Here is a 20,165-nt window from a genome sequence, read left to right as displayed (position 1 = left end):
CCTTTTGACGTCTAACGTTGGGGCATTCGACATTTTATATCCTTTTGACGTCTAATTCTAGGGCATTCGACGTCATACGTAAATACATTTTGACATTCGCGCCAAGCATTTTCGCAAAATTTACCCAATAGGACGTCGGACATCTGAATATTCGATGTCTTATAGCTAATTGACGTCGAATTACAATTCTAAACGACGTCTAATAATTGCATTTATTTACAAAAATGCTCCAGTCATTTTTAACGTTGGCTATTCAGTGGTTGGACGTTGAACATGTGATGTTATACGTTATTTTTGCACTAGTGATTGTACATGACATTTGATTTTCCAAATGTTGCCACGCTAAGGAATAAATGTTTATCTTCCATCGCTGAAAGATTTTGGGATTTTACGAAAAAATTGACTTCAATATATATTATCGAAGTAAAAAGAAATGAAACTTCATGTTCAAAATATACGATAGTTGATTAAGAATTTGGCGTCAATTTATACAGATTCGTACATCAGAGTCGTGGTAGGTAAGTGTAACTAAAATTATTCAATTCATCATTCACATTTTTTTATCATAACAATTGTTTTATTATGTCACAGGAAACAATGTCTAAAGCATAGAGTATAAGCGCTCAAAATAAAAATCCACAGTTATTTTTTCGTGGTGGATACAAGAAGCTTGAAGAGAAAATAATCAAGCAGAAGTCAGACAATAAGCTCCCACTTTTTGAGGATGGTAAACCTCATCCTCCTTCACCACCATCTCGGCATGAGAAGTGGAAGTTAGCTCGTCTACAATCATCGGGCTCCTATACTTCTGACAATGCTAGAGAAATATCAAAAAGAATTGTAAGATATCAATTCTCTTATTTTGGCAAGATTTTCGTTATACATATTACATAGATCTTTTAAATAATTTTGAAGTTTTGTTATGTTAGAGGACTCCTTGGTTAAGCAGAGCTCCCAAGGTCAATTCAGTCAGGAAGGGCGTCAGGATATTCTTGCCATTGCTATTGAACGACTTGAGCACCCAAGACGAGTACGTGCTGGTAAAATTGGCATAGGCATTATACACTTTTTTGGGAGTTCCTCACATCTTCATACACATTTAGTCAAGAGTATGAACAACGACTGAAGTAGGAGATCACAAAGGAGATCACAAAGAAGGTCAGGGTGGAGTTGTATGCTGAAGTCGCTTCACAAGTGACTGAAGTGATGCGCTAGTTTCAACAACAGTTTTGAGAGTTATGGTATGTGTCCGTAGCCATCTCATGTAGTGGAACATGTTGTGCCTCCCACGGGTAAACTTAATAATAATTTTTTTATTAATTTACTTTTTGTATAAGCTAACATTTAATTTGATAGATAGAAGTGGCAAAGGAAGTTGTTTACCTCCTGGCGTCCCAGGGGACGACATGGACGAGACTCGTTCATGTCAGCTATATGTTGTACATCCTATCGGGATCATGCTAGTGGCTCATGGCATAGTCTTTGAGGCAACCATTATAATTCATAGTATGAAGCTAGGAAAAAATGAGCTGAAGGTCACAGTCGATGAAATTGTTGTATTAGATGCATTTGTTCTTGTGCCAAAAAATGAGATTGTCAGTGTGGCAAGCATTTCAGTCTTTCATCGACTGACCTATATATTTGGTTGATTTTAGTCCTAAGCCCTCGGTATGGACTCCTACTATATACTTCTCAATTTTAAACTTTACTTCTTATTGACGTCAGAACATAACTATTTTTTTTATGTAACAATAGACAAGTTGAGAGGAAATTCCTACACCGAAGAAGATTCATTTATTTGAGGACGAACCTCTTGGTGCGTTACATAAGCTTTCTAACATCATTGCAGATGCGCCGATGATTGTTCCATGGGATTTTACTATATTTGGAAGAGACTCGAAGATCCCATTGTACTTACATAAACAAGATGTTCAGGAGCTTGTGTCAAGGAGAGAAGAGCTTAATATTATCCTCGCTTAGTTGTGTATGATATAAGTCTATGACCACTTATTTATATAAAATTGATTTATCAAGTTACTTATATCAAATCATTTCTTGATTTCAGGTATATGTTTGGTGTAACTAACAAGATAGGGTTCAATGTTGTATATGGTTCGTTGACCCCTGAATGAATCACGAAGGAAATAAATTTGATGACATCTAAGCATACATATCCAATTGTTTTGCAATGTGGAAGCAGCTATATTTTATCCCTTATATAGTTGGGTAAGTGAACTTTGTTAACTTTAAAGTTTCATTTGTGATTTTAGTATATGACAATTAAGTTATTACCAATTTCAAGCACCTTTGGGAGCTACTTGTGGTTTCCATATCAGAGAATACTGTTGTATGATTTTGTTCATTACACAAGTCTCCTCCTAACCCTCCCAAACAAGTAGTAGATTGGTAAGAACCTGACTTTCTTTCTTATATATATGTATGCTAAAGCCATTTTTTTAATAGTTCCCTTACAACACATATGATGTTGTCCACGAGATGAACTACTAAAGCTCAGAAGCTTGCATGGTTGACCCTTAAGGTTTGGTATTTTACTCCATACTTTGTTATATTTTGTACCATTTCAGTGATGTTCCTTAACATTTTATAATTATGATGATATATTATAGTGTAATAAACAAATCAGGTCATATGAGTGTGATTACTACATCATGTATTTGATAATGACCACTATTCGTGCCTGTTACAAGTGGATGGGAAACGGTAATATTCTATTTTATTGAATTTTCCCCCTCTATAGTTTACAATTCATATACACTAATTGAAATCATTGTGTCTTCACTACAAGAAAAATCGAAATTACATTCAGCCAAAATCCATATGTAATGTCCAAAATTCTTATATAAAATGATGTTACATATGGATTACATACACAATCACCAGACGGGTGCAGGGCGAGTCATTGATAGCGGCCATTTCGGTGGACAAAGAGCGTGGTAAGGTGGACGAAGTCGTCCGTGTCAAAAATGGTGAAAGAGCCAACATCATCAACGGAGATGAGGTTGCGGGGAAGGGGAGATTATGTGGGGCCACTAGTACAAAAATCGCGTATAACGTCACGCGTTCAACGTCCCATAACAGAACAACCAATGTTAACAATGATCGATTGCATTGTTGTAAATAAATTCATTCGCACCACGTCGATTAGATCTCCTCACCGTCGTCTTTAAGGAAATAGCGTCAAATTGTACACAAAGTTGACGTAAAACAATGACCTTAGTAATCACATAACGTCAACAAAGGAAAAAGCTAACGTCGATCCCGAAATAAATTAGTGATTTATTAAATATGACGTCAACTGTAACAAACATTGGACGTTGTATATTACAGCCAACCGTTATTTTTTTTATTTTTTTCTTTTTAAATCAACCATGAATACGTCGCATTAATCGGGGCTTCGATATTTTATTGACCAGCCAGAAGGCAAAGTGTCTATTCTTTTTTATTATATTTTTCTTATTTCTTTTAAACCAACCACAAAACGTCGAATTCTTTATGGGCTTCAACGTTTTATTTGCCAATAATTATTCTTTTTAATTTTCCTTCTAAACCAACCCCTAAAACGTCCAATTACTATGGGCTTCGACGTTTTATTACAAAGGGTTACTCCATTACACGTCGTACTCCTTTGGGGCTTCGACGTTTTATTAACTAGTTGATGGAATGCGACTTAACCTACCTTCCTTAGTGTTCTCTTTTTTTCATTTTTACATTTTATTGTACACGCATTTTAGCTTTCTTGGAGCATGGGTTACTATAAATACCCATCTCCATCAATGTATTTTTGAACTTTTGAGATTAATGAGAATTGAATTTTCTGAATCAGAAGTTATACTCTCTTGAAGGTTAGGCTAGAGAGTCCAAAGACTTCCTCTAGCCATCTTCGAAGCACACTTGATAACGGTTCAAAATACTGTTATCTGTGATGTCATTTTGATACTAAATGCACCTTTTTCTGCTTAGAAACTTGGTTAGAATCATGTTTTTATATTAAGTTGTGTGAATAAGAGAGTTGAGGTTGAATTTGATGATTTTATGATTAATTCCCTTTGTTTTGATAAAAATGAGTTAATATGGAAAGCAGTGATAAAGTGCCAAGGAGATAGAGCTCAGAAAGGTCCATAAAAAGCACCAGAGGGAAGGAAGCTCGAGGCTTGGGCGCCCTTTTTGGAGGCTTGAGAGCATCAAACCACCGCTCGCTGCCCGGGCGCCCCTTTTTGGGCGCTTGAGCGCCGGATGTAGAAGGCTTGGGCATCCTCTGGAAGGCTTAAGCGCAGGAAGTGTCACTCACCACTCGGGCGCCCCTTTTGGGGGCGCTTGAGCACCAGATGTAGAAGGCTTGAGCGTCCTCTGGAAGGCTTAAGCGCAGGAAGTGCCACTCACCGCCCGGGCGCCCCTTTTGGGGGCACTTGAGTATCGAATGTAGAAGGCTTGTGGGACCTCTACGAGGCTTGAGCGTGGAAGATCACCACTCGCCGTTCGAGCGCCCTAAGTGGGGCGCTTGACCGTCGATGACTCGGGCCTGGGAATTAAACCCTATTTGTTGTTGGGCGATGATGAAACCTTTTGAACTCTCATGTATTTGAATTGATTCTTAATTCCATATGCTTTTTCATTAATTGTTAGAGTAATTCATCTGTGCTTATTACATGCTTTGTTTAACTCATTCATCGCATGATTTATGAATTGCATGAGTGCTAGGAGGTTCCTTATAATTCAGGTTCTTGTTGAATTCTATCAAGAGTAATATTTCTCAGCGATGAGGGTATGAGTCTTGGTCATCTTAAGCTCTTGATCTTCACATTTAATCATTAGGAATGCTAGGAATTGCATGAACTGGTGGTTAAGGACAGGCTCATTCGCCGAGGGATCGAGTTTAGGTGATTTAGTGAGTGACATTAACATTAATGCATAAAGAAGAATTCTTACATACATGAGAGGGATCTTGGTGAAATCTAACTCCAACAACATACTCATCTCATTATAAACAACATCAGTTCATCTTTGTGTTACTCTGGTATTGATCAAACTTCATTTATATTTAACTTTCTGTCTTTGCATCTTAAACCAATGATCTTATTTTATTTAAGTCTTAATTAATCGAGTCATCACGCAACTGTTTAGAGCCGAGAGTCTTTTGGGATACGATACTTGGTCTTACAATTTTATATTACTTGCCCATCCAACAAGTTTTTGGCGCCGTTGCCAAGGACTCACGGTTTAAACTATTCTACTTGTGTGATTCTTGATTAACTTTGACTGTATTTTTATTTTTGTTTTTAATTTTTATTTTTTTTTATTTTTTGTGTTTTGTGTCATTCGTTTTTGTTCTTGTGCTAACCGAGTTTTCTAGGGTTTTGTGTCTAGTGTGCAGGATGCTAGACAACAACAATGGCAACAACAACCCTTCCTCTTAGAAAGAATGGCTAAGATGGATGACACCCTTCAACAGTTAATGCAGGTGTCTGATTCTCATCATAAAAATAATCAAGCAACATTCAAGAGGATAGAAAAGCAGCTTTTTCACATAATTCAAAAGCTGGATGATCTGGGGAGTGACATGAAAGCTAACTCCAGGGAAGAATGCAAAGTTGTTGTTACTAGAAGCGAAAATGATGGAAGAATGAGTTGGCTGATTCGGGAGGAGGAACAAATAAGCCAAACTCTTCTTTGATTTGGACCGTAGAAGCATGAAACAATGGAAGATGTGCTTGGTTAACGTAGCGGAATGGGTTGAAAAATGATGATGATGACCGAAGGAAGCGGAGACTCTAAAATCCACTCTTCAAATGGTGTTCGGTGGCTGGATTGAAGTATATTAGATGACTCGGTGATGAAGCTAAGATTGAAATAGATGAAGACTGAGTCGAACAGTGGTTCGGTGATGAAAACTGATGAAGTGGTGATAAAGTGAAATGGCAGCGCAAAGGAAGTCCTAGCGTGATTCCACAAGGGAAGGTGGCTGGAGGAGATTGAGATTCACTCTCCTAGCCGTGACCTTGAAGAAGAGATATTCTGGAAATTATTCAACAGAAATGCTCTAATTTCATTCAAACGTGAAGTTTACAAGCAATGGAGCAAGCTATTTAAAGGAGAAACAAAGCTCTTGGTTCACGTCTATTTAATTAACGTTAACTATGATGCAATGGAGCAAGTGCTAGCTGTGAAGGGTGAAGAAACATGAGTGGCTACGTGGCCAATCAAGCAAGAAGCTGGTGAAGAAACGTGAGTGGCAGCTGATGCGTTTGTTGACGCTGGGCTCAAGCCTTCATCTGCTGAGCACTAGGCTTTCTTCAACTTCAACCAAGCTGCTGGTTGGAATTTGACTCATGTGGGCTTCCAAAGCAGCTTGTTATGCATCCAAGTGAAGATTCCAACATTCCTCCAAGTGAAGATTTGGCTTGCTTCTTCATTCTTGATGTTTCCTTGCTTCTTGATTTATCAAGCTTCTTGGCTAGTTGATCCATGATCTCCTAGCTTTATTAGACCCTACAAAACACATATAAACATATTAAAGAGAATCCTACTAAGACTTAGAGAAGAAAATCAAGAAAGAGTTTCTAAAAGTCCTTCTCCAACTTCCCTTTCTTAGCCTTAGCTTAAGTTCGTACTCCTTTGAATGGAATGCCCTAAATGGGTTTCCATCATACCCTCCATCTTGAAAAACGATTTGTCCTCAAACCGGGATGATATAAAGAAGCACAACTTGGGTTTGTCACTTTTCTGCTGGATCAAAAATATATCTACAATAAGCATAAATATATCTCCAATTAGTATCAATCCAAGAAAGAATTTTTTTTTGTGGAAGTAACTTTAGAATAAAGACTTTGTTTTATAGTTTTAAGGAAATTTGAAAGTCCTAATTCACAAGTCATTTTTCTTTTATCTTGAATTTCTTGTACCCCTAAGGGTAACAATAACTCAAGATTTAAATTGTCATATTTTGAAGATGTTAGTATAATGAAAATTGTTGTGGCAATTGGTTTAAAAGAGAAGTTATAATGCAAAGACTTAAAGATAATTGAAGAAGAATTAAAGGATTGTAAACCTTCACTTTTTGGTTCCCTTTGAATTGTAGGAGTAGAATTTGCCATCAGTAGCAATTTCTCCATTTCTCTCTTTTCTTTTTCTCTTCTCTCTTCTTCTTCTTTTCTCTCTTCTTCTTTTCTTCTCTCGTCTTCTTCTCTCTTCTCTTCTTCTCTCTTTCTCTTTTCTTCTTCTATCTTTTCTCTCAATTCCTCTTCTCTCCTTCTAGTCTCTCTCTTTCTTCTCTTATCCAAGAGTTTCTCAAGTTTGTCTTTAAATTCAATTTCCCTACTAGAGAAACCATCTAGACCTTTCATAAATGTTTTTTCCCTCTTGAATGAGGTGTCCCATTAATTCTAGGTCTCTCTTGGCTGAAGGAGGAACAAAATTTCTTCTCATGCAAGCTCTTAGTTCATACCAATCATGAATGAAGGATTTTCTACCTTTCTTGACACTATATGGCCTATGATTCCACCACTCACTTGCATGTTCTTCTAATCTTGAAAGATATATGTTAAGAGCAAAGGATTCACTATCTCTACCAAGAAAAGGATGCATTTTATCAATTTTTCTTTCCCAAGCTAAATATGTTAAAGCACTAATTTCCCTACCAAAGAATGAAATATCTTTCCTAGCTTGGTTGTACCTTTCATCCTTCCTTCTTTCTTTTTGTTCACCTTCATTTTGATTTTTCATGTATTGGGAAAACAAGTTCCTAAGCTCACTCATTTCTATTCCTCTCTTGGTGATCATGATTTCCTCAAACATCTTTTTAATTTCAAAAGTGGATTCTTAGTTTGAAAAGGTTTAATGTTTTACCAAGAGACAATTCCTAGGTAAGAGAGGTGAGCCAAAGGCCGCTTAAATACCAAGTCTTACCTAGCCAGAATGTCTAAGGTTACTTACTTGACCATTTTCAAAGTAAGATTCAATATTGAATTTAAAAATAGACTCAAACAATCAAAATGAAAGATAACCTAGACTTCTAATTTTCGGACTTCTAATGGAACAAAAGCCTAGAGCGTGGAGATAAAACAAAGAAAATCCTAGATGAGGCTTGTAGCTTTGCCAAACAAGACACACTCACCGTCTACTATCAGAGCAAGCAAAGAAAATTGCCGAAAATTGCCAAGATTGGAGAAAGCACCAAGGACTCTTCCAAACACTTGGTCTTAATGGCCTTTTTACAAGAAAACAAAAGGAAACTAAATGTAAAACAACCTACAAATTCAAAACTACAAAAGATCAAGCTACTGCTGCTCCATGGGAGCATTGTATTTGAAATTGGTTCAGCTAGTCCCTTTGTTGCATTGCTTTAAAATCTGTTACTTTGGTCTTACAACTCCTTGGATCTGCTGTGGAGAACTGATTGGAAGTCTGCCATGTGTCCAAGATGAAGGTTGTTGTGTTGGAGACTTGGTTTTGTCCAGAATTGCTTGGAAGGTCTTCCAAGAGCTTTAACTTGATGCACTGCTGTTGTTTACTGAATTGGAACCTTCATACTTGTGCTTTATGGTTTAATGTTGAATTTTACTTTTACCTTTCAGTTCAAAGAAACCTCTGACTTGTATTCTGCACTATTACATCACAACAAGAAAACTAATACTCCAAATTAAGTAAGTCAATTATTCAATTGGTCCAAAGTTGATGAATGAATCAGCTAGAATTTAATGACCAAATTGGTCAAGACAGAACTAGATGAAAACAGGGTTATTTACTAGCTGGACAAGTTCAAAACAGAACCCAAATGATTAATTTAAAATCAGTTTACACATTGCCATTGCAAAAGTCCATTTGACCATGTGAGTTGCATTCAAAACAGAAGCTAAAATATAGTGTGTAGCTCTTGTTTTCTCAACAAAGGAAAACTACAATGTTGGCAGCCACACAAGTCTCACAGCTGCTGGGTGGAGCTAGGAAAAATAATACTCACTAACTCACTCCACTCAAACTAAAAACACAATTATTTTTGGTGCTTAAACAAACTAGAACTGTTGCAGTCACGGTTTAGGTAGTAAAACAAATCTCTACCACCTAATATGCTACCCTAATGTTATATCAGTATAGGAGCTTGGCTGCACAACAAAACAATGATCAAGACCAACCTTAATTATGGATAAAACCAGAAAACAACACCAAACAGCACCAAAAATCAGAAAGTAAGGGCTGGAACATAATTGACTTATTATGGATAAAACAAAAATTTCAATTTAAAGACAAACAAGCAATTAAGGCTATTAATGAAGGAGGCACAACAAATAAATCCTAACAAAGCTCTGAAGTAGATTAATAAAGCAAGAAAAACTAAAATGCAGGTTGAAATCAAGGTGAAACCAAACTATTTGATATTTCCCAAAACTGTTTGATGAAATGCTCAAAAGAGAATCAGATTTTTGTTTCTGGGTTTTAACTGCTTGAAACTAGATTGCACCCTTTTCTGCTTAGAAACTTGCTTGGAATCATGTTTTTCTGTTAAGTTGTGTGAATAAGAGAGTTGAGGTTGAATTTGATGATTTTATGACTAATTCCCTTTGTTTTGATAGAAAATGAGTTAATATGGAAAGCAGGGATAAAGTGCCAAGGAGATAGAGCTCAGAAAGGTCCAGAAAAAGCACTAGAAGGAAGGAAGCTCGAGGCTTGGGCGCCCTTTTTGGAGGCTTGAGCACAACAAACCATCGCTCGCTGCCCGGGCGCCGCTTTTTGGGTGCTTGAGCGTTGGATGTAGAAGGCTTAGGCGTCCTCTAAGTGTAGGAAGTGTCGCTCACTGCTCGGGCACCCCTTTTGGGGGCACTTGAGCGCTGGATGTAGAAGGCTTGAGCGTCCTCTAGAAGGCTTAAGAACATGAAGTGTCACTCACCGCCCTGGCACCCCTTTTGGGGGCGCTTGGGCTCCAGATGTAGAAGGCTTGGGCGACCTCTGCGAGGCTTGAGCGTGGAAGATCACCGCTCGCCGCCCAGGTGCCGTAACTGGGGCGCTTGAGCACCGGCAACTCGGGCCTGGACTTTGTTATTGTTCTGCTTCTATTCTATTTAAAAGACCCAAGCGTCCTAGGTTTTGTATCTTTGGCTGGAGCAGCACAACAACAGGCTTATTCGCCGAGGGATCGGGTTTAGGTGATTTAGTGAGTGACGTTAACATTAATGCATAAAGAAAAATTCTTACATACATGAGAGGGAACTTAGTGAAATCTAACCCCAACAACATACTCATCTCATTATAAACAACATCCGTTCATCTTTGTGTTACTATGCTATTGATCAAACTGCATTCATATTTAACTTTTTGTCTTTGCATCTTAAATCATTGATCTCATTTTATATAAGTGTTAATTAATCGAGTCATCACACAACTGTTTAGTGCCGAGAGTCTTCTGGGATACAATACTTGGTCTTACCATTTTATATTACTTTTGCGATTCGGTACACTTGCCGATCCAACAACAACACTCTCTCACTTCCATGTTCCAATTTCCACCGTGCTTCTCTCTAATGCACCGTTGCTCCAATCCGCTTCAGACTAGTGGCGTTAGTGCTCCATAACACTTAATAGTGATATGGTGCGCATAAATCAAAAACAATTTTTAATTTTAAGTTAACCCCATTTCATGAAACTTGATTGTACTTAAGAAATTATTAAGATCAAAATCTTCATCTCCCAAAAGGCACAATTTCCTTCGTAAAGCTTCGAGTTATCTATCTAAAACTTTAATTTATAAAAACAACTCGTCACCTTATTTTACATCATTATGAATTTAGACAATCATTCTTCTAAGTTTATAATATTGGAACTTTAGGTGATTGTATCCTGTTTCAGGTGTGGGGTATGGAATCACAATCAAAACACTCAATGCAACACTTTTCTCTAAATCTCCTAACGTCGCTTTTACAGTTATGGTTGCAATGTTCTCTTAAGTTCTTAATGCTCCTTTTCCAAGTTGTACGGGAGTACCTGCTAAAGGTACTCAAACGCTCAAGTCAATAATATGACTGTTTGGTTAACATAGTAAAATCTTAAATTCGCAATAAATGCAATCACCTACCTCCTTTTTGAGGCTTGTATTTATAGGTTTCGAGATGAGCTTATAATTAGCATAAGCTTAATCATGATGTAATAATCGGTAAATATATTTTATTTATAAACTTGATTATTAGAGATGGTTAAGCATTTGGATGATTGGTCAGCTAGCCTCTTTTCTGATCGATTGTTGGAGTAGCAAGGTTAGGGCGTTTTCACGTCCACCAACCATAACACACTATTGGACCATCTGGGTAAGCAGTGACCAAACAATCGTACGATACATACCATTTCTTTCTTTATTATTTTTAATTTGTATTGAGTACTTGTAATCATAACTGACTTGAATGAAAATGTCTACAACTTCCAGTGAAAAGAAAAGTTTAATATAATATTTAAAACTTCTTAGATAAGTTAAAATTGATTGTTTTGATGGTCTATATGATATATGATTATTGTTGATTTTCTAGTCTTCTACCTATATCAATTGACTGTTAGGTCAAGTGATGCTTCAATGGTGACATTTATTATTGAGACAGAACAATGTTTCTCGTGAGTCACTATCATCGTTTAGTTAACAATCCTTAATGCGTAAGTTATGACTATCCTCGTTAAAGCTATCATTGCTCAAGCAACAAAAGTCATTATTGATTCTCTATCTAATATGAATTAGTCGTTCAATCGTTTGTTTGGAACTTCAAGTAAGGAAGAGATTGAATGAATATATTTCTCTTTCAAAGATGTGCATAAACATTAAGATAACACTCAAGTTGACAAAGTTCATCACACAAGCACTGAGATCTAACTTGAGTGACAGAAAATTAATAACTTGTTTAAAAGTCACTCAAGTGAGGATTACCTACTCAAGTGATATCCTTTATTTGTAGAGACATGCTTAAATTATTAAAATAGATTTTATTTGTTTATATATTTATATATATATATATATATATATATATATATATATATTTATATATATATTTGAAATAGGTATATTCATTGGTTAAACGAGATTATGAGTTGACTGAAATCACTAGTGCAGAAAGGGCTTTAGACGTCCGTTCTTTTGGCTTTTTGACGTCCGACCTTCTCCCGACGTCTTTGTGGGTGACGTTACTCAGACGTCGGGGGGTCCACATCCGACGTGTGTATAGACGTCCGATGTGTCAGGCCCGACGCCTATGCAGACGTCCGGTGTACCCCCTCGGACGTCCATATAGACGTCCAATGTGCCCCCGTCAGACGTCTATACAGACGTCCGTCTTCTCCTCCCCCCGAAGTCTATACACACATCCGATGTGTATCACCCAACGACCACATGCCTAAATTGTTTTGTGTTAGGGGTGGGGTTGGACGTTGGTGTGTGCACTGCCAGACGTCTATAGACGTCCGACAGTGCACTAACCGACGTCTACTGGCATTTTTTTTTAAAAATTAATTTATTTTTGCAATAAAACCACACCTGAAAAGCAGAAAATTGTCCCAGAACAATTTTGCAATAATATATATATGCGTTTCATATAAACAAAGTTCTACTTAATGTAAAATATAATCCACTACCAAAACTATCAAGATAAAACTTAAACTAAAACTAAGCAATGTTCAACAACAAATAAAACTATTTCTAACTCCATCTTTGCAGAAGATAAGCGGTCCACTCCTGCCTTATCTGTCTAATTGTGTCCTCTGGTATAGGCGATGTACTCTTGAAGCGCTGCAAAATTCAAGAAAGATTCATTGGTTTCATATATGTTTGAAGATGAATTTGATTTGTAATGTATTCAAGGTATACGTCATTACCTCATTCCAATCATCTGTAATGACAGCTCGAATGATGGTCTTAATCCAACACATCACATAGAAGCCACATTCCCATGAATCTAGCTACTGGTTACACTAAAATAACAAACTAAATAGTTAAGAATTTAGATCATTCAATAACATAGAAAATGAATTAGAACTATAAATGACTTAAAACCTTTGGATACAAGATTTGAACCAATTGACTACGTGATTTACCAATAACTCTGTACATATGGAAAACACAAAGTATAATTAATATGACTATATTTATCATAAAAGTTGAAGGTGAACATCAAATTCAAAGTCATTTTTGGAGAATCACTTACCCTTGAAGCATTGTTCTCAAGTCATTTTTCATCTTCCTATGCAACGAACAAAACCATATAATTTTACATGCTTTGGGAATGATGACCATCAACTGCCAGTGCATGCTATCATAAAGGATAAATAGTTATTTAACTAATTAAGGAAAGTATAATAATGAATTGGCCACATATAACAACACCTACCCATCAATGTATGGCACAAGGTATACGTCTCTTTTTGACTCATCCATCCATGTTTGCAAATATTGTTGTCTGTTTTGAAGTGTGTTACCAGACGGTTGAATGGTCTGAGGTTCAACAAATCCGTACATGGAAGATCGACCTTGGTCTACAACGATTGTGTCCATGTACCTAAACCAACAAAGTTAAGTTGTTAGAAACTATAAGAATCTAAATAAAAGTAATATGAAAGACCAAATTGACTATCTTACATCCACCACAGCTGAATGATGGAAATATTCAACATCCGGTCTCCCCCAATCATCTCCAATGCATCAAAGAAAGTGATATAAACTGGCACATGTGGGGGAATACCAAATACTCTCAAATCCTAGTATAGTTCTAATGGTGCTTTCTTCAACCTTGGTAATTTTGTCATTAGCTTTGATAGAGGATCATCCTCCGCTTCAGCCATGTCATCATCTTCATGTATGACTGTATCATGAATTGGCTGCTTCTGAGGACATGTGAACTGAAGATAAGAATTTACGTCAAAGAGTTATCAACAAATATTTGAAGAATAAACATAGAAATACTAAGGAAAAAGACATTATACTTGTGGAGTAGCAATGTGTGACATGATCAATGCTCTAGGCCAAGCAATAAATGATCCTATGGCCTCCCCCACAAAGTTAATTTCTAGAGTAGGTACAGGCACCTGAGCCTGGGGATCCCGAACCTCGTCAATTGTCACACGCACGTGCTGGGGTAATATGGGAACACCATGAATAGTCTGCCCTCCCTCAAGCACTCTTCCGACAGCCACAATGCGTGGGGGATGTTAGCAAATTGATGAAGATGAAGTTTTGATGATGTCCAAATCAAGTCAAGAACAAACAAAACTCATGAAGAATGATCTTTGAAGACTTGTAATCTTTTGTAATAATTGTATGAACATAGGAAAATTAGTAGTTTTATGTATGCATTCAAAAGTGATGTAAAAATAAGCCATAAGCAAAATTCTGTGCAGTGCTAATCGATTAACAAGAGGTGCTAATCGATTAGCGTTAATCGATTAACAAGGGCTGTTAATCGATTGTTCTAGTGCGCCATGAAGAAGCCCAGCAGTGCAGTGCTAATCGATTAACAGAGGGTGTTAATCGATTAGCGTTAATCGATTAACAAGGGCTGTTAATCGATTAACAAGGTGAACGTTTGAAAAACTAGCCGTTTTTAGAGCCGTTGAAGTATCCGTTGGGTTGTTAATCGATTAACCACTGTAGCTAATCGATTAACACAGTCAGAAAGTCTAAAAGCGAAAATGGAGGAGTCTTTGGATGAGTCTATAAATAGACTCTCATTTTCTCTCAACAACAACTCTTCCCTTGTGCTCAAATACTCAGAAACTATTGAGAATTGTGTGCTCTTGCTCAGCTAAGGAAACTCTGTCTGTAGAGTTGGTGAAATACTGCTACGGTGATAGAGGAATAGCTGGTTCATCCTTGGTGCATCTAAGGAAGTGTTTGGAAGAGGAATTCATCCTTCGTGAAGTATTCGAAGGAAGTGTTTCATCCTTTGTGAAGATTCAAAGGAGGTGTTGTTTCATCTCTTGTGGCTTCAAGAGAGGTGTTTTCTAAACTTTTACAAATTGTATCTGTGTGATTGTAGTTTGTAATAGTTTTGTGATTAGTGAAGTGTTTATCTTGTTTTGAGATAAGCGACTGGACGTAGGATTGGTAAGATCCGAACCAGGATAAAATCATCTGTGCAAATTTCTCTCAACCTTACTCTATTTTATTGTCTTTATTATTTGCTAAGTAAGTTTAATTGAGTAGAAATTTTTAAGGCACATGTTTTTAGTAAGAACCAATTCACCCCCCCCCCCTCTTGGTTTGTTATCCCACGCTAACCATTCCGCTGCAGCCGCTCTGACAGGGGATCCCCATAAACCAACAACTCATACATACCGCTATACTGAGTGGGTTCTACAGTAGAGCATGATCCTCTAGTGCTGACCCGAGGTGGTGTGGAGTTTCAGCGGCCCCCATGTTGCCTTGCGTCATGGAATGCAACTTTTCTTCAAGCGCTCTTTGTATTTCTTTTTGTTCTTGTAGCTCCTTCATGAATCATTGCTCCATTGATCTCATGCTTTGGTTGAGTCTTTCCTCCCCCTGAAGATCAATCTGCCTCAATGTCTCCTGACTCATTGATGGGGGGTTTTCTGTGTAGGGCCAAAGTAGTCACGAAGACCAATCGCCCCAGGAACTCCACGTACACGTCCTGGGTGCTCGGGCCTTCCAATGGCCGTTGTTAGAATGTCGTCCCTACCTTGGCCAGCAAATGTGCCCTGAGTCTGCTGCTCAACCAACTCATCCTGCACATAAAAAAACAATCGTTACTTAGAACACATGCTGTGATAGATACACAATCAAACAACTGCTTATAATTTGAACTTACAATTCTCTATGAGATCAAGGCAGTTGAGGAAGATGTCATGTTCCCATCAGATTTAGTCCGAGCAGCCTTCCACAGCTCGTACCTAGCAGGTGCAGGTGCTAGGTCCGGCGACTCAAGTCCGAAGGCATCCGCTCTAGACTTTCTAAGTTTCTTTTCCAATTTTGCATAACCACCTCGTGATAACAAGTGTGGTGCATCGTTTAGCCTTTGTCTTTCTTGGGCGACTAACCTTTTACCCTGTGAAACCGTGTCTATAAATAAGTGTAAAATCATAAAAGCTCAATGAATACATTTTCAGATGTTAAGAAACATACCTTCCATTCCTCAAACTCTCTAGACGCACGAAACTGCATCCAATCCTCCTCTGTGAATGTATATTGCTGACAGGGATTTTCATGTTGCTTGTCTCCAAAGACACAGAGTCGTGTCAGCCTTGTCTTGAAATCCCTCCATCTTATCGCTATATGCGATAACACTTTCTTTCTAATTTGTATTGTGTTTGGAATATCATAATGTTGCTGTCAAAAACAAAAAACATGTTATTGATAATAAAACATGAAAGATAACTATATCACAAATTGCATGAAGTATAAACATACCTGAATATCTTGCCATAAGAGGTTCTTGTCGACCTTTAGGACGTCATCCCAACATGCATGAAGGATAGAGACATGAATTTTTGCTAACTTACCCAGATAACTCCTAAACCTATCAGCATTTGGCCCTGATGGATGACCTGATCTGGGGTCAATGTCAACATGTCTCCTCTGACCATCCACACGTTCGGATGTCACATCTGCCACTCGGGTGACGCCTCGACCACGTCTGGTCTTTCCCGATCCTAAGTCTGAGGCCGACATACCCGAAAAATTATACAAGGTTAGTAATAATTCAATTATGATGAACATACATATAAAGTCAATAAAAAACAAAAATATCAACCTATTAAGATATTGTTTTTTCCCAAATCCCTTCATTGTGATCACTACGAATTGCCTGGATGACATCGACAACGTCATCAACCGGGTCTTCAGTGGGTCTAGATGCAACAGATGTTGTCTCAAGTATATCAAGAGAATCATCATCATCATGTCCATGCATGTTTTTTTCTTCTAAAACCATTGACCATTTGTTATTCGCTGGATCATTTACGTAGAATATTTGTCTTGCTTGACTAGCCATGATAAATGGTTCATCAGTGTAATTCATCTTGTTCAAGTCTACCAATGTCAAACCAAGGTCATCTGTCATGACACCAGAATTTATATCAACCCATTTACACTTGAAAACTGGGACTCTAAAAGTGACGTAATCAACTTCCCATATTTCTTGTATTATTCCAAAATAACTGATGGATGTTGTGATTGGATTTTTGTCTTTAGAACTAGTAAAGTGCACAGCCGCAGCTTGTAGTGTGACGCCACTATTTTGAACTCTGCTTTTGTCATCTTCTACCTTTGTCTGAAAAGAAATATTGTTTTTATAGTACCCACCATATGTAATGACATCCGTGTTCGGCCCACGAGATAACCTCAATAAAGTTTCAGAAACATGTGGAGTCGCATAAATCTTTTTCTTAAACCATTGTAAGAAGGTTTTCACATGTTCATTAAGATGCCATTTTTCACTCATTTTTGGGTTTGCTGCCTTTATTTCATTAACGTGGTCAGAAATGTAAGGAATCACATTAATAGTGTTGTTTAAGACATACAAATGAGCTTGGTCAATTTCTTTTCTGCTAACACTTTGAATTCTCACACCTCGAACACCCTTACCTTCACATTTTCCTTCATGTCTGCTCTTGGGAAGACCCACGGGTTCACAAGATGGCATATAACTTGAACAAAATTCAATGGCTTCTTCTGCAACGTATCACTCTATGATTGAAGCTTCTGGTCTATACTAATTCTTGACATATCCCTTTAAGATCTTCATGTATCTTTCAACTGGGTACATCCATCTTAAGAAGACCGGCCCACATATTCGAATTTCTCTAACTAGATGAACAATCAAATGTACCATGATGTCAAAAACGGAAGGTGGAAAATACATCTCCAATTGACATAGTAGTCTTATTCCCTCATTTTCCAATTCATCTAAACCTCGAGGGTCAACAACTTTTTTGCAAATGGCATTAAAGAAAAAACTCAGACGTGTCAGAATACCCCTAACAGAAGGAGGTAATATGCCTCGAATAACAACAGGTAACAATTGTTGCATCAACACATGACAATCGTGAGACTTTAAACGAACTAGCTTTAAGTCTTGCATAGACACAAGGTTACTAATATTTGAAGAATAACCTTGTGGAATCTTCACACTTCTTAAACAGTTACAAAAACTTTGTTTTTCTTTTTTAGAAAGTGTGTGACAAGCTGGGGGCAGATAGGTGCGTCTTCCTATTATCTGTGGATGTAACTTAGATCGGATTCCCATGTCAGCCAAATCTTGTCGTGCTTTTATTCCGTCTTTGCTCTTCCCTTTGACGTTTAATAAAGTTCTGATGACACTGTCACAAACATTTTTTTCAACGTGCATCACATCAATACAATGTCTACCATCAAGTTCAAACCAATATGGAAGCTTAAAAAATATTGATTGTTTCTTCCAAATGTTTTTTGCAGAGGTAGTTTTACGATGTTTTCCAAACACAATGTCAATGTTTTTGACTTCGTTGTACACCTCTTCACCATTCCGGGGTCTGCACACAACCTCATCCTCATCACTTCCATTAAATGCTTTTTTCAATCTACGATAAGGATGATTACGAGGAATGAATTTTCGATGTCTTGTATATACCGTCTTCTGACCATGCTTCAACTGAAGGTAACTAGTGTTTTCTTCACATATGGGACATGCAAAATGACCTTTAACACTATAACTGCTCAAGTTTCCATACGCTGGGAAATCATTTATAGTGCAAAACAACATTGCACGCAAACGGAACTGTTCCTGAACACGTGAATCAAACACGTCGACCCCTTCTTCCCACAACAATTTCAAATCATCAATTAAAGGTTGTAAGTAAACATCAATGTCATTTCCAGGTTGTCTAGGACCCGATATCATCATGGACAACATCACATATTTTCTCTTCATGCACAACAAAGGAGAAAGATTGTAAATCATCAACATAACTGGCAACGAACTGTGTTTGCTACTTAAGTTTCCATAATGCAAAATGACCTTTAACACTATAACTGCTCAAGTTTCCATACGCTGGGAAATCATTTATAGTGCAAAACAACATTGCACGCAAACGGAACTGTTCCTGAAGACGTGAATCAAACACGTCGACCCCTTCTTCCCACAACAATTTCAAATCATCAATTAAAGGTTGTAAGTAAACATCAATGTCATTTCCAGGTTGTCTAGGACCCGATATCATCATGGACAACATCACATATTTTCTCTTCATGCACAACAAAGGAGAAAGATTGTAAATCATCAACATAACTGGCCACGAACTGTGTTTGCTACTTAAGTTTCCATAAGGATTCATACCATTAGTTGCAAGTGCAAGCCTTAAGTTTCTTGGATCTGCACCAAATTCTGGGAATTTGTCATCAATCTTTTTCCATTGTGGTGAATCAGCAGGGTGTCGAAGAAGATTATCGCACTTTCTTTCGTCAGAGTGCCATTTAAGGTTCTTTGCATCTTCTTTTACAGAGAACATACGTTTGAACGTAGGTATTATAGGCAAATACCACATCACCTTAGTAGGTGCTCCATCATTACCTTCATTAGTAGTGATTCTGTCAGATTTCTTTTTAAAACGGGATAAACCACATGTTGGACAATACTTTAGCGAAGCAAAGTCCTTTGTGTACAAAACACAATCATTAGGACAAACATGTATCTTTTGATATTCAAGACCCATTGGACATAAAAAAATTTTGGCCTCGTAATTACGAATAGGTAGAGTATTATTTTCTGGAAGCATCTTCTTCAACAACTCCAACAACTCGGTGAAACTTTTATCGGTCCATCCATTCCTTGCTTTTAAACTAAACAACTTTAAAGTTACAGACAGACGTGTAAAGTTCGAGCATCCTGGGAACAACGGTTGCTCTGAATCATTAATAAGAGAATCATACAAATTAGCTCTTCCAAAATTATCTTCACCGACATCACGTATCATGTCCTTTAAATGGTCACTCATCCATTCTTCCACATAATTCGTTCCTCGTGACGTGGTAGGCTGGTCCAGTACTTCTCCATGCCAAGTCCAAACGGTATAAGTCCTCATTATGCCGTACATGAATAGATGGTCACGCACATTGCCTAAGTCTTGTCGTATTTGATTAAGACAACGAACACAAGGACAAAAATATGTCCCGTTCACAGACTTAGCATTTTGCT

At 37.5% G+C, this 20,165-nt stretch overlaps 1 long non-coding RNA gene across 1 annotated transcript; it reads right to left on the bottom strand.

Annotated features, from left to right (window-relative positions):
• Nucleotides 1-13,066: 13,066 nt before the first annotated feature.
• LOC128195436 (uncharacterized) lies at nucleotides 13,067-13,493 on the bottom strand. Its single transcript, XR_008246956.1, has 3 exons — nucleotides 13,367-13,493; nucleotides 13,188-13,292; nucleotides 13,067-13,085 (listed from the first exon to the last, which is right to left on the bottom strand). It is a non-coding gene; the product is annotated as an uncharacterized LOC128195436 (long non-coding RNA).
• Between the last annotated feature and the right edge of the window lie 6,672 nt (nucleotides 13,494-20,165).

Source organism: Vigna angularis, chromosome 2 (genome assembly GCF_016808095.1).
Source record: "Vigna angularis cultivar LongXiaoDou No.4 chromosome 2, ASM1680809v1, whole genome shotgun sequence".
Lineage (NCBI taxonomy): Eukaryota > Viridiplantae > Streptophyta > Magnoliopsida > Fabales > Fabaceae > Vigna > Vigna angularis.
Note: the sequence above shows the minus strand (reverse complement) of the source record. Positions and strands in the feature narration are given on the sequence as shown.